Source organism: Terrapene carolina, unplaced genomic scaffold (assembly GCF_002925995.2).
Source record: "Terrapene carolina triunguis isolate 2854851 unplaced genomic scaffold, T_m_triunguis-2.0 Scaffold130, whole genome shotgun sequence".
Lineage (NCBI taxonomy): Eukaryota > Metazoa > Chordata > Testudines > Emydidae > Terrapene > Terrapene triunguis.
Genome location: NW_020664481.1, coordinates 3,426,655 through 3,442,349, shown reverse-complemented (window position 1 = coordinate 3,442,349; position 15,695 = coordinate 3,426,655). Strand labels below are relative to the sequence as shown.

Here is a 15,695-nt window from a genome sequence, read left to right as displayed (position 1 = left end):
GACTGTGTCTGGGCCTTTCCAATGGCAGACCATCAGATTGGGACTGGGGAGAGCTTTGTTTTCATCTCTGCCACGGGCCTGCTGGGTGACTGTCCCTGCCGCCGTCCACCCAAAACATGACTCCCTCTGGTGTCTTCATGACATGGAGGGTTTCACCCCTTTCACGTCACTTAGGGTCTGTCTTCACTGCAGTCGCGGTGTGTGACTGCAGCAGGTAGGCAGACCCTCGATCGCTCTAATCTAGCTCGCGTGGCTCCCAATAGCCGTGAAGCCCTGGCAATGCAGGCAGTGTAACCTGCCCTGGGCCCTTGGGAAGCTTGCTGGTGCTGCAGTCTGGGCTGCCATAGCTAGCCAGATTCATCGAGCTGGGGAGCATCTCCACATGCTGCAACTGCACATCTGATTGCAGAGCAGACGCCCCTGGGTGAAATTCTCTGCCCCGTGTTATACAGGAAGTCAGGTTAGAGGATCGGAACGGTCCCTTCTGGCCCTAAAATCCTATGAACTTGGGTGTTACTTTCAGTCCTGAATGCTGCTGCGCTGCCAGTTGAAAACGGCATTCACTGGCTTCTCCCCTCTTTCCCGGCTGTTGGAGTTGTCCTGTGCCGCTCTGTGGCAGCAATTCCAGAACGGTTCATACAACAGCAAACCTCCGACTAGCCACTGACTAGAGTGACTCGATCTCCAGCAATCTAGACCGAGATGGAGGTGCTGGTTCAAGCCCAGTCCCTCCCTGCATAGCCCCATAGGTATTGTGATGCTCTAGCTCTTAGCAGAGCGGTAGCTGCACTGTCTCGATCCTATTCCCGAGTGCTGCATCACTCGGAAAGAATGGTTGGGCGCTCTAGTGCTGAGAATGGGTCCAAGAATCCGGACTCCTGGGTGTTCTTTCGAGCTTTACCACAGACTTGCTTTGTGACCTTCATTTAAAAGTGCACTTACACTTCTCACATGCAACATGCTTGTCTCTGAGTGCACCATGTGCTGCATGGTGTATCCCTGCCTGCTGCACTGGAGGTGCATGCACCTGGCTGCACACATGCTTAAAATTGTGGCCCCATCACTGCTAACCTAGGCATAAAAACACTGCTGGAGGGGAGGGAGGGGGTGGTACTAAACTCACGGATGGTGCTATGATTCTTTAAGAGCCCCACAGGAACGCTCCTATAGAGTTGCAAGCCTAGTCTTTCTGTGGGTGGAGGATTGTAACGTTGGACCAGTCCCTCCCCTAGTGCAGGGAGAAGCATTGCGGCTCTGGGCCTGCCATGAATGCAGGGCCAATCTGGCTGCATGGAAGGAGGGGTGCTTCTGGATTGAACTGTGGTCTTGTGCTAGAACTCATGAAGCTGTCGGGAGCCAGCACTTCCCAGAGGAAACTGTGATAGTGCAAGTGCTGGCACTGGCAATATGATCAATGCCCAGGTTTGGCTGTGCCCACCATGCATGGGAGTGGGGTGTCTGGTTGTCTTTCGCTTGCTTCTATTCCAGGCTTAAGTTCTCCTGGCCCATGTGTCTGACTGCAGGGGAGGGAGCAGAGGGATTCTGCAGAGTAAACCATCTGTTTTGTAGCTATTGAAGCCGTAACTGTTTGGGTGGGTGCATTGTTGTGGCTTTGAGCCTACTGCTTTCCTGGGGCTGCACAGAAAACCACTCACCCCCCTCTTATTAATGAACAGTAGATTGTGGGAGGGGGAGGGAAAGCAGAGGCACCTCTTGGAGAGCATCACACCACTGCAGGATCTCCCCCCTCACCTCCACAGGCCCCCCGGCTCCAGGGAAATGTACCCTGAGCTCCTTGTTGAATGGCTGGGATGCTCCGTGCCTTGGCCTGTATTGTACCTGGTGTGGAGAGAACAAAGCTGCTCATAACCTCAGCAGTTTTATCCTGATGCCCTAGGTGATGGAGTGTGCCAGGAAAAAGCATTACAGGGAGTCACTGGCCTGAGTGCGTTGGCTTTGTGTGTAAGCCTCAGTCCACCTGGACTTTCTGGGACTGCAGAGTTCCCAGCTGAGCTGACACAGCCTTTCATCCTGCCCTGGCAACTGCACTGACTCCTGGGGGCTGCGGGGTAAGACTCTAACAGCCATGGCCTCCTGCATGTGGTGGCTGGTCTAGCCTGGGCATTTCTCGAAGTGGAACACCCAGTAATGTTAGCTCGATGCTACGATGAGGGATCTGCAAGGTGGTAGAGTTCTAAGGGGGTCTGAAGATAGAGACGCTGACCTGGTCACGGTATTCAAATCACTGTATTGAAATCTCAGGGTCTGATTCTCGCATGAACCTGGGCTGGGATGGCTCATGTGAGCAGTGGTTACCAGCTTTGTCCTCTTTAATCAGAATCCTTCCCCTTCCCCAATATTTACTTGATTCAGTCCATTATCCTTCTGTCCTTAAAGAGCCACATGGCCAAAGCAAGAGCCGTTATCTAAAACTTTAATTAAAAAATGAAAGCATGATGCTGGCTCTGGCTTAAGGGTAAAAGCGATTTATGGGGGCCAGAAAACACAAGACTGAGCGTATTTCAATAACAGGTGAAATGTGAAGCACAAAAACAAGCTGAGCTAAGGCCAGAATGCCCTGGGGCTGCAGGGAGCAGCCAGCAGATGTTTTGACTAATCGGCTACTATGCTGCATACAGATTGTGGTCTTCCACCCCAGAGCTGGCCGCATAACTGTGGTGCTGTATGTACTAGGCGCAGTTTGTGCTTTGTGAGCTTTCAGGATGACAAGTGCTGAAAAAACTGAGCTGTTAAAGAAACAGCTCTCTAAAAGTATGCTAAATGGTAAAGTACCAGGTCTGACATATTATATAAGGTCCTGGCTGTGGGCGTGGGCACACACGTGCACTCAGTCTAACATATTTCAATTGATGATTTAACCTCCTATCCCCAAAAGGGCAGGATCTTGCCAAACTCTGGTAACAGGCTGGGCGTGACAGCTCTAAAACTCCATCCAGGTTACACAACACAGGGAAAGAAATGGACTTATGCTAGGGCAGTGATTTCTCTCTGTCAGGATGGGAGACCAGATCCCTCCAAGACAGGGTGGGGTGCTGGAATCCCGAAAGCTGGAGGAAGGACTGTCTGTATTGCCCTGAGCCTCAACGTCTGAGTAAGCAGGGGTGGGGAAAAAGCATCAACTAGACAACTGTGCCTTTATATGGGAGTCTAACAACACTTCAGAAGACTTGGCGTATTGCTTGGCTTTCCTCTTGGGTAGCACAGGTCTTCTAGAAAAAGTTTTCCCAACCTGCCATGATGTTTCTTTTCTCAAATCTGAGCTCAAGTTAAATCACAGCAATAGTTGAAGGATCTGAGACTAGGCATATCAAGCTGTGCCTTGTCCAAATATCTGCCCACCTAACACTTCTCCTTTCTCCCCCTCCCCTCTCCAGTTTCGAGTGGCTGCAGCAATCCTCTCTTCCTGTCCTGAACCGTTGCTGTGTGTTAAACATCCACCCTGGAAGTGACTGCGCTTTTTTATTTAAGCCATTGCCATATGGTTTGTGAAGTGCTTGGGGCTCATTCAAGTTTAAAGGTGATCAGTAAACTTGAGATTATTAATAGAACAGTCAAGACCGCTTTCAGAATTTAAATGTGAATCACCCCCCCGCCCAGTCACTTTGGTGCTACTCACATCTATTGCTGTGCTTTTATTTTAGAATAAGTGTAAAAGGGTCTGGTTTTGTGCTGACCTTGATCTGGGAGCAGCAGAGGAAACCAAACGCACTGAACCATTACACTGTCTTTCTCCACACGCTATCAGGCCTGGTCTACCCCATGGGGGGGATCAATCTAAGTTACACAACTTCAGCCACATGAATAACGTAGCTGAAGTCGACGTACTTAGACCTACTCACCGTGGTGTCTTCACTGTGCTGAGTCGACTGCTGCCGCTCCCCCGTCGACTCCGCCTGCGCCTCTAGCAGCGGTGGAGTACAGGAGTCGACGGAAGAGCGCTCGGGGGTCGATTATCTCGTCTAGACTAGACGCAATGGATCGATGGCTGCCCACCAATCCAGGAGGTAGTGTAGACATACCCTCAGAACACTCACAGCTGGGTCTAACCAGCCTTGGTGGCATCCATTTTACAACGCCAGCAGAGGAGCCGCTGGGCCTCTTGCATACGAGTTCACTGCTCCAGGAATGAAAGAAATGAGCTCTCTTCTCTGCAGCAGCAGGCTCAGTGGGAGTTGAGGGCGTTCAGCATCTCCTAGGATACCGGCCTTTTAAGCTCCCTCTGTCGAAGGCGGAGTTCTGTGACATAGGCCAACTTGCCCCCTCTGCCTTTGGCAGGTAGCGGTCTGCACTTGTTTCCGAAAAGTGCCCCCCCCCCCCCGGGCCTGTCTGCCTAGGGTCATGCTACAGAGTTTGCTGAAGGTTCTCTAGCTCAGAGGGCCCATGGTACTTACTCCCTAATTTCCCTGAACCTTGTGTATGTGCTTGCAGCAGCACAGAGATGGGAACCGCTCCTGGATCATCATGCAGTGTGTTGTAAACAATGATGCAAGGTGCAGGCTGATGACTTGGGCCCAGTTCCAAGCTGTCCTATTTACATTTTAGCTAGTCCCATTCACCCATGGACAGGGGTGGGCAGGATGAGAAGAAGCCACTTATGTTGACTTCCCTGCAGCTGAAGCAGAACTTTGATTGCTCCTGGACACAGCGTAGGGGGAGGGTGGCTTCAGAGCGGGTAGAGAACAAGTACCGCAAAAAGATGCATCAAACTCCTCCCCGCTGTGAATCCTCTGGGTTAGGTTACAAATGATAGTCTTTCTCCCCCCCCGCCCAGTGATTAGATCAAATCATTCCACCGCAGGGGCAGGCCACTTCCCCTCCAACCTTGTCAGACTGATACTAAGCTGTGAAGAGAATTTTCTTCAGGTTCTGTTTTTGGTGTAACCTTTGAGAGCATCCTCCGCCTGTGATCTCTCCATTGCGGTAGGGACACCATGCTGCTGGCCCAGGATGTCTAGCCGCACTTGGAGCGGGAAGGGCTTCTCTGCAAACTGGCTTCCTGAAGTAGCTCTGAGGAGAGGAACGTGCCCTCTCCTGTGTTCGTGTTCTCCTTTGCTGCCCGTCTGTGTAAGAGATGGGACCTCTCTGGAGCAGCAGAGCCTATTTCAGAATGTCCTTAAGCAGGTGTGAGTCCAGCTCTTCACCTCTACTGTAAGGGGCATCCCTGACATAAAACCAGCTTAGGTCAGCGCTCCCAGAGCTGCTCTTGGGGGTCAAGAGTGTGCTCAGCAGAAGCGATGTTCTCTTTATGGCCCCAGCCTGAGGAGTCCTTTCCCAAAGGAAGGTTAGACAAGCCCTGAAGCCTCTCTCAGGGTGAGAAGTCGTGGCTAGCTTAACCCAATGCCCTCTGCAATGGGGGAGTAGGTGAACTTTTAAACAAGCGCAACCTCAAGCCATTTTAGCCTCTGAGTTTCTTTAGTTGTTAACACGGCACCATTAGCTGCAGCCCCATTCACGCTCTGCCTGCCCTCTGCAGCTTGACCCCAGTCTGCCAACGTTTCCAATGATGCAATAGAATTTAAGGCCCTGCCTTTCAGCCTCCTCCTCAAGGCCCAGAGCAGGAGACCCTCTCTTGGAAGAAGTGAAACAGAAATAAACTGCCAAGATCAAGGCTTCTGTTTCAGCCAGAGCTCTAGCTGCAGCCCGCAGGAGCATGGGCTGTGCTCATCACCTTGGTTAGGGTTTCTTTGATTTGCAGGTTGCACCTTTTGATCCTTACAATGGAAAACCCTTTTCCTGGCTTGCTTTCACATTAGCACTATATTGTACGCTCTTGTCCCTCCTGGCTGTAAGACCTTGGAAATCGCAATGGCACAGGTGGCTGTAATAGGACAGAGGCAGAAGGGTAGCCTTGCTCCTGTCTTTCCCTCTCTTTCTGAATGCCATGAGGACTGATAGCTCAAACCCCCCCCCCCCTTCTCTGGAGAGAGGAGCTGCCGGTTCTTTCACTTCACAGCTCTGGGAGATGCTACTTTCATGTCTTAAGAACTCCTTGCCCATTTCTCTGCTGGAGCTTGATGCTGGAAGACTCCCTAAGAGGAAGTCCAAGAACAATCCTGACCCAGCCTCTGCTGTTCTTTGAGACCAGGGTGTGTGCTGCTGTTCCAAGGACTCCCTTCTCTTAACAATATATTGCAGCTGGAAGGCTGAAAACAAAGAAACAAAACTCACGTTTCAAATTGAGTATGGCTTTTCAACCCCATCAAATAGCTTTATTCACACAAACGTCTCTTAATTTACAACGCCTCTGCCATTCATACACATCAGGGTATCCACAGTGTTCAAGGAACTTAAATACGTCTCATACCAACCCAAGTAAACCAAGTACAAAAAATATTTATATAAAGTTCACACATAGGTCCTAGATTACCAGCTTCTGTGCAAAAAAGAAAAATACAGATTTATTAACTAGTATCATGAAGTAACTTTAGTTTGGAGTCTGGGTTTAAGCCTTCCCACTCTGCCTAGTTCAGGAGAGAAGATGCATTAAATATCCAACCACCAATCCCTCTGGGAGCCACACCTTAGAGTTAAAAGCATTGAGATGGCAAAGTGCAGGAAGATGGAATTTGTCACCTTGCAGTTAGAAGAGGCCACTTCCTACTGTGCTGTTCACCCTGCCTCCCCTCCCCCTCTGACTCCAAAAAGTGTGAAAATGCTTTTAGACCAGAATGGTGTAACTGCTTTGTCACTGGTTGTTTCAGGAAAGTGGCAGGCCGTCATTTCACACTGCAGTTCAATGTTTACAGTGGAAATGGGCAGCACACGGTAAGCAGGCCCCAGTTTCCATAGGCAATAGCTAGCACTGTAGTGTAGAGAACAGAACCGCCTATGCAATGATTTCCAGGAACTGTGGCCAGAGGAGCCAGCCGCTGATGTATTGCTTGCAACATGGAAGGAATGGATAAATCTGAATGCCAAGTCATTCGCTTTGTTCAGCCACACAAAATAGTGTTGCCAAGCATCAGAAGAAACACAAGGTCCGGCTCCAGGGGACGGCAGCCAAGCCGCAAATCTGAAGTGCTTCAATAAAAAGACCAGTGTCTCCAAAAAAGTTGGTTGGCTACAATGCAATATGCAGTACACAGCTTGAGGGGAATTTGAGCAGCATGGTCTAGATCCAGCTACAGAGGATGATGTAGGGGTGGATGCTGAAGAATGGGGTAAGTGCTTGATTGGTCTTCTAGAGAAAAGTCTCTGAAGGGCACCACCCCAACTCCAGAGGGAAAGGGAGACTGGCTTTAAAGCAACAGTAACACCAGTAGCCCCTGGGAAGGGTTTTGCCTAACATGCTTTGGCAGTGTGTTTTAGAGGAGGAAACCACACAAAGCAGCAATGTGTTCCCCACTATCATGGCCTTTGTACATTAAACTTAGTATATTTGGATTTTTTTGCCTCCATTGCAGCTGGCTGTTCTCTTTGCAGCTGCACCATGTCCCTGGGCAGGCTTAAACCCAGAGTAGATCCTGCATATGGAGAAGATTTACACAAATGAGGAATTCCACAAAGATGGTAACTTTCGTTAAAGTCTCTTATTGCTCCACACAGGCTCTGGGAGCCTCCTGATATGTTACGGAGCTGGATCCTGAGGAGTAAAGGAAGACTAAAGGGGGACCACTGTCTAGCTGTCACCAGCCCCTCTGAACCTTAAACACAGCAGCAGGAGAACACCGGGGAAGCTAGTCTGACTCCTTCTCTAACCAGCCTATTGAGCCCATCTTACGGAATACAGCTGTGGTATTACAGCCAACCCCGGGTTGGTGTGATGCTGGAGGTGCAGACCTCCATTGCAGGTTGGTGTAGCTAACGCATTTCAAAGTTCTCCAGGAACGTGGCTAGTTCCCCTCACCCCCACTGTAAACAGGATATTTAGAAGTAAACAATTTTTAATACAATCCTATAACATGGACAGGGCCATGTCATCTGTTCTAGCAAAAACCTGGCCTGTGAGAGCGAGCCTGAAAATCAGTGGAACTTCCTTGGTAGGAGCCCTCAACTCTCCCCACTCTGGTTAGGGTTAGACCTCATAACAGCTAGAGTTGTCCCTCCAGTGTCAGTTTTTAAGTTCAGTATCAAGCGTGGTCAGTCAGAAATCAGGAGCCACTCCTGTATGAATATGAGCTGCAGAGACCAGGCAGTCCTGAGCCTCGGGTTTAGCTCCCCTTTTCCCAGAAGCTGGAATTTCCCCAGCTGCAAAGCCCAATGCCAAAAATGTATACGATGGGGGAGACGTTTCAGCCAGCAGCAGCAAGGTGGAGGAGCTGGGCAGACAGATGATGTCAAGCAAGAGGAAAGAGATGCCCCTCCCCAGAAAGCTTTATGTCCTTGTAAAAGCTGCAGGTTAGAGCCAATCCCTCTTTCGATGCTCTTGCCCTAGGATGAGTTTGGGCAGGGCCCAGAGGATTCAGAGGTGAGGTGTGGTGAGACACCACTACCTGTAAACTGTATGACTTCCTCACTATTCTAGTGAACTTGGAGCACTCTGCAGCAAAGCCGCCGTCGGCAGGAAAGCAAAGGAGAGAAGCGTATTTAGACTGACAGAAACTAAAGGAGAAATGACCCAACTGGCCAAAGGCTAGCAGCCCTAGAACTCTTCCTAGGAAGTGTTTTCTAAAGCCTATAAGGCACTACGGTCTATCTAGCTAACATCAAGCTGGTTTTAAAACACATCTGTAATGCAAAAGCTGAAGTGGAAATGTGAGATCTGAAGGTGGGTGGAAGTCAGGGCAGGGCTGAGAGGGTGACTTTACACTAACCAGGCGGTTAGCCACACGCTCTGCCAGCAGTGCATTTCAGTCGGGGCGTAGTCAGGTCTTCACTGAAGTTTCCAGAGAGGGGAAGGGGGCACTCATGGATATCTAACGAAAAGGATTCGTTAGTACCTCCTCTGCAGGTGAGGACTTGAAGCAAGTGGCACTCCCTCTGTTTGAAATCGGCCTCCCCACCCATACAGCGGTGCTGGAGAGAGCGCACAGCCTCGGAGGGAGTAGCAGAACTGGAAGCCTCTGGTGGGCGATGGCTTAAATCTCACTGGAGGTGGTAAGCAGGTTAAATGGAAAGTTCTGAGACAAGCACCATCTAAGTCAAAGCAGCTCTCCTAGGAGTCTGCCTGGAAGTTGCCTTTGGTGCCATAACATCTCCCTTGGGCTTCCTCCTGGCAGGGAAGGCATGTGTGGGCAGGTCAGTTCTAGCCATGGATGTAGCTATAGCAGCCAACAGTTGCAAAGGCTGTACTGAGGAGCCCTGCTCTTAGAGCCTGGCGTCTGCTGTCAGTTGTCCCATCCATGCACAGCTAGCATGGGTTAAGTGCCCCAAGCGAGCGTTGAAATACAAGCTTGAGACGCTCATCCTAAGACAGGTGTAGTTAATACAGTCTTGGACTTGGGGGAAAGAGCCTCTGCCTGCAGGAAGCAGCTGGTCGCCTGATGTAGACAGTCACATGGAAGACCAGTTCTATTGTGAACAAGAGTGCAGGAGTATTGGGGTGCTTCGAAAGAACATGGGTCAGGAAAACAGCAAGGGGGATGGACAAACAATGGGCAGAACAGCACGTAAGCCTGTGTTATGTTTCAGTGCACCATGTGATGGATGAGGGGCTTCCAGTAGTGAGAAAATCCACCCCTTCGTTACTCCAGAGGGGGTGGGGTATCTTAGATGCTGCTACAACAGCCCCCTGCTAAGCTGGGAATCAAACGTAGACTAACCAAACTGAACAGACGAGTTACAAAGCCAGACAGTTCTCTGTGGTTGATAACCAAACCCAAACGTCCTAACCCCAAATAACCATCTTGGGAAGAAGTGAGGGTATTCCAGGTCTGGCTGTGGCCATCCACAGCACAGAGAAGCATCTCGCGGGGGGGGGGTTGCAGGAAAGAGCGACTGGGTCCTATTCCTGGGCTTGTGCTATGCTGGTTACTGTCTCTGTGTGAAACCTTCAAAACACAAGGTGTTTAATCAGGTGGGGGGAGCACATAACTACAACTATATGCTACTGCTCTGCTAGTCCCCTAATGCACAGCACAACCTTCCTGGTAAGGTGCCACCCAAATCTTCTCTGGTCACTGCATTCAAGCTCGGCAGAGGTGTCAAGGCTTACAGGTTTAAAAAAACAAAACTAGACACCATCCTTAATCTAGCCCTAATGGAGTTATTGCATCCTCATTCACTTTTATGGGATGGTACAGCATACCGAGTAGACAGACAAGTAGCAAGCGGGTGCACAAAAATGTCAACGAAGAGAAATAAGACTGAAGTGTCTGCACAGACAGCAGGCCTGTTAGTACTGTGACGATCCTGTCTGATTAGGTCAGCAGGGCCCTTCTCTAATTGTGAAGCCAGTCACATCCTACCAGAGCGACAGTGGAATACTTCGGTAACCGGGTGAGAGATTTAGTCTGGAAGCACAACTGGTGTCTCCTGGACCCGTCTCTCAGCAGGGGTTTGTAACGGTTTGGGAAGACATTTCTAGCGTGTTTAAGAAATCACAGGGTAAAAAGGATGCTGTGCTTTACACTGAGCAAGGTCTAAAGCGCTACTCAAACCATCACACAGAGTCAGTCCCAGAATGTCAGTGCGGCTCCAAATGCAGGCCAGGAAACTAAGTATTAACTGGTCAGCTTGAGATTCCCACCTCCTTACCCCTACATCCCACTGATGCGTAACTTTAAGTGCCCAAGCCTGACCAGCATGCTCTTTGCCCTTTGGAGACCACAGTTATCGCACAAAGGGCAAACAGGCTTCTGCAGGAGCCTTGAAACCATACAGTGAGTGACTAGCGGTCTGGCCCCCCTACCTCCAATACTGCCAAGTCCTTCACAGCTGAAGCTTGGCACAAGTGACTTCAGATCTTTTTTTTCAGCTACTTTCTGCTTTTGTCATATACATCCACCCTACAGTTCAGTTGGTCACCTGAAAAATCTGTCCCATCCACTCCACAGGCCCATTACAGAATTGGGCTCTCAGTTGCCAAATTCCACAGCTGACTTTTTTTATTTGGGTGGGGGGACGACAAGGCTCTTTCCACTACAGCACCGATCTTGCCTAATCAATTTCTCTTCCATCTCGTTATTTTTGCTACCCTACTCTAATGTCACTTACTTTATAGCCTGGGCATCACCTGCCTGTTAAGGAGCCATCAGGTTCTGAGCCACATGACTGTTTGTTTCCAACATGGGGCTTCAAAGACTTTACTTTTTCTACAATCTCCAAACTACAGAGCAAGCCCAGGGAGCTCCTCTCCCCTAGATAAAGAATATTAACTTTAAAAAACAAACTTGGGCACATCCGGACTTTGAGCCTTGGTACTCGTCAGCAGCTGAGGGAATGCTTTGCAGAGATTCTCATTCCAATCAGTGTTGGTAAAAAGACACAAGTCTTTCCCAGAAGAACCTGTAGCATTCTAGTTGAATAACAAGGCTGAAACGGTGGGGGAAAGGGGTGGGGATGTGGGGGAAGAGAAACCTGTTCTTCTTGACCTCATTCAATAGTCTTGTAACCAACTGGGCTGCAAAGATTCTGTTCTTCTGAAATCTCACGTGACCAAAAAACCCAAAACAGACAGAAACCTTCCCATTGCCAGAGATCCTGTTGTCAGGTGATCTTCAATACCATCTTCTTCCCTCTGTGCATGTAAGTAATGGAGATTGTAGGTCCCTGGTAAATAAACCTAGAAAAAAATAAAAAACAGATCAGATATTGCCATTGTTTCACTCACCAGGCTAGGGGCTGCACCTGGAAAAATGTAATGTCCTGAAAGCCTCTCCACTGGCTGGCCAAAATGGCTAGCCCTGACAGTGAGAGATATCGGACCTTTCAAATCCTCTCTTTCTGCTCACCTTGCTTTCCCACCTTCCTGCATTTCACTTGCACCATTTTTACCTGCCAGTTGCTGATAGATTGTAAGAATTGGAGATTAAGGCTTCACACCGATTGGAATCAGCTATTCCAATTTGCTTTCATCTACTATAAAGCAATGGCTTCTAGTGGCATAAAACAGTAGTTGCTTTAAAAAAAAAAATCAGACAAATTCAACTGGGAAGGGAAAAGTAAAGTGGTAATAGAGTGAATGGATTCTGAGATCAGACACTTGGTAACTGGCCATGGGTGGAACTAACTGTAGATGCCACTGCAGAGAGATTTAAGTATATAAGTACTTGTTTCCAGTCCTGATTAGTCTGAAATATTGGTCTTTGAAACTCACACATCCCTCAGCCTAGCAATGTTCTTGTCACTGATCCAGGACTGGCTAGAGCAGGTCTGGACCTCAGAATGTTGTTTTTCTTCTCCAAAACATATCCACAGGTAATCAATGTATTAATCTTGGCAACATGCTATTTATACAGGGCCCAAACTGTGTTCGAGCACTGAGCTCAGTCACTTAACCATGCATAACACCACATTCTATTTAAGTAATGTAGCTACATCCTAAAAGGGGTCTGCCATGGTGTGCTGGATGAGTATCTATTAAGCCATGAAAGCACATTTTCCAGAGGCTCCATATGAGGTGCTCATGAGCATGCCCATTTAAAAACACTTTCAACTGTACATACACCTCCAACTAAAGGAGGAACAGTGTGGACGTCCCACTCAGGTATGAGCATCTTCAGTTCACTAACAGTGAGAAAGCATCTTAGGCTTCTCAAGTTGTTGTGCTGGAGGCAATTAAAAAAAACCCCTTTGCTGTACACACAGTGAGAAACTCAAGAGGAGCAGAGACTGTTTCTTACTGGCTGTGAATGTTAACTCTCAGGGATGCTAGATTCCATCTCTGTGTGCTAATTGCTATGGTCTGCTAGTTAGCTCATTCATGCGACTTACCGAACAGAAGGGGGAGTCAAGTTTTGAAGGGGCTAGACTGGCACCATGAGAAAGTTCATATGCCTTCGTTCCAAGTTTGACTTGTATCTAATCGCTAGAGGTCACATGCTTTGTTGCTTCTGCGGGCCAAGTTCATTTCACACACCTGACTAGTCCTCCCACAAGCTGATGTCTGCACTAACCAGATCCAAGTGCATTCCCTGACATTCTGAAATTGATTGGAGGTGGTGTTCAAAAGTGATCATGTTCCAGCCCAACAGAGAAATGCCATCATGTTGAATGTAGGATCTCACTTTGCTCAGCCAGTAACACTAGAGGCTGGCCCTCTTTACTGCTGGTGTAGGTGGGGTTCCCAGCCCTCCAGGATTGTCCTGGGGTATCCAGAAATTAAAGATTAATCTTTAATTAAAGATTGTCATGTGATATCTCCAGAAATCCATCCAACCAAAACTAGCAACCCTAATTGTAGATCAAGCTCACTGCATGGATCAGGAGCTCCTTGCATCCTTCATTCCGCACCACTCTCTGAAATCTTGGAATTGATCCCATGCAGTGTTCAAAAGTTATACGGACAAGCGGAGAAATGTCATGTGTAGTATACTGCCTTGCTTTTGTTTGGCCAATCCCATCAAGCTACATTTCTCCAAGACAAACTCCGAGCCAAGGTATGGTGGCAGTGAAGTAAATGGGAGTTTGACTATCAACCTCAATGGGGACAGAATGTGCCCCATCAGAAGTGTCACCATCCTAGAACCTTGGTATCCCAGGAGAGCCAACAAGTCCTCCCCCCTCCAATGAGTGAAATCAGTTTCCCACTAAAACAGTGCTGCTGACTTAACAGTGACAGATTAACCTGTTGAGGAAAGATGGTTATGCCCCAGAAAATCACTGAAATCCCTTTATGTACTAAGAAATCTTGTTAAAGAATAAACTTCTTAAAGGAAGAAACCTCCTCTCCTGGTGCTTGAAGCAGAGTGGATTGATTTAAAAATCAGACCAATTTAAATCACTCAATTATAATCATGGTTTAAATCGGCAAGCAGGAAGCCTTGATTTAAATGAATTTGAACTAAAAAATACAAAGGCAAAACAAGATTATCTTCCTAAAGAAAAGTTGATTCTCACTGATTGGTAACCATTAAAACATGTTGACTTGCAACTAAATATAGTCTTTACACTAAATTTGGTATTTCTTTTTGCTTACCAGGACAATACATTGTATCTACACACATTTATTTAAGCAGTCATATAGCTTAACATACATTTATTCAGATTCTTAATTTTCACTTTTTTATTATGTTAAAATTCTGAATGATACTTATTTACTAGATATTTTTTAACTTGTGATTAGTGTCAAGCTCTATTTGGATGGAAATTGGAATTTAATAAATGTGCAGAAACTGGTTTTTTAAAATTAAATAAAACTACCTCAAATGTGCTGGCGGGGGGGGGGGGGGGAAGGAGAGGGGGGTTATCAAAACATATTTTGCATTTAAAACCAACTAATTTATTAAACAAAGGAAGTATTATATGTAGTTTGTGAACTGAAGTGATTGTTTCTGGTCATCAAGTCTTTCAGGATTTTAGAACTAGTAGATCTTATGCTCTCACACCTAGTTTTTAGTCATTGATTGGAAGAGGAAAAAAGCCTTCCAGCTTTTTCAATTCCCCATTGGTTTCTTAACTTTGAAAGAACTAGTCATTGAACTAACTTAGTTGAATAAACTGAAATGAAGAAAATATTGTCTGTTGCTGTCAAAGAGGTTAATACTGACACAAAGCGGTTTAGCACTTCAACAAACTCTGGTTCCAGCTGCTTAGCCAGTGACCTTCCAGCAGTTCAGTGCTGCCTTTTTTAAAATTTTGGCAGAAAACATGTACAGCTTGAATTTTTTTATTTAAATAGATTAGAGTAAATTTAGGCCTTAATGTAGGTTGTCTAATTTTAATAGGTTGATTTTATTTTTAAATAAATGTATTTATTTAAATAACTCAGTTTAATCTATTTTTATCCACCTTGGCTTGAAGCAGTGAAATGGGAATGTATTTATTAACTATGCTTTCTAGGAGGGTATAGATGAGAAATGCTAGTCAGAATAGTATGCTAGTACATTGACCAGATAAACTTTCACTACAAAGACAAAGCATTCTGCCATGGGCAAAGGCACCTGGAACATTAGGAGCATGTTTCTTAAAGGAAATTACACAGGAAAATTTCTAGAATGTTTCTCTTATGCTGCAGCCTCATAAACAGGGTAGTATGGCTCTTCTGCTCCAGTTTCACTGGAGCCAGAGCATCTCCAGAAGAGATCCCGCATTTGAAGCATTCCAGAGATTTCCCCAAGTTCAAAGTTTCCCAAAATAACTTTTGACAAAAGGAGAGATGAAATGATGCACGCTGTTTCGGGATGTGTGTGCAAGAGTTTTTAATCCCTCCACTGATGACACTTACAGTCTTAGGCCTGGTCCACACTAACCCCCCAATTCGAACTAAGGTACGCAAATTCAGCTACGTTAATAACGTAGCTGAATTCGACATACCTTAGTTTGAACTTACCGCGGTTCAGACGCGGTCCACATGCGGCAGGCAGGCTCCCCGTCGACTCCGCGGTACTCCTCTCGCTGAGCTGGAGTACCGCAGTCGACGGCGAGCACTTCCTGGTTCGACTTATCGCGTCCAGACCAGACGCGATAAGTCGAACCCGGAACTTTGATCCCCAGCCGCCGAACTAGCGGCTGGGTGTAGACCAGCCCTTAATTAGCTAAAAAAAGTTCACGTGGGCATCAACAGCTTATCAATTACTACACTGAGACCTGGTGCATGCAGTTGGGAGTTCTTGTCCACAGCACAGGAGGGCACC

The 15,695-nt window shown here is 47.4% G+C and overlaps 1 protein-coding gene across 1 annotated transcript in view; it reads right to left on the bottom strand.

Annotated features, from left to right (window-relative positions):
* Nucleotides 1–6,213: 6,213 nt before the first annotated feature.
* LOC112107290 (serine/threonine-protein kinase 35) overlaps nt 6,214–15,695 on the bottom strand; it is a 46,045-nt gene continuing 36,563 nt past the window's right edge. The window contains exon 3 of the mRNA XM_024200930.2: nt 6,214–11,683. The gene's annotated coding sequence lies outside the window, so the exon portion shown is untranslated. The remainder of the gene's footprint in view (nt 11,684–15,695) is intronic.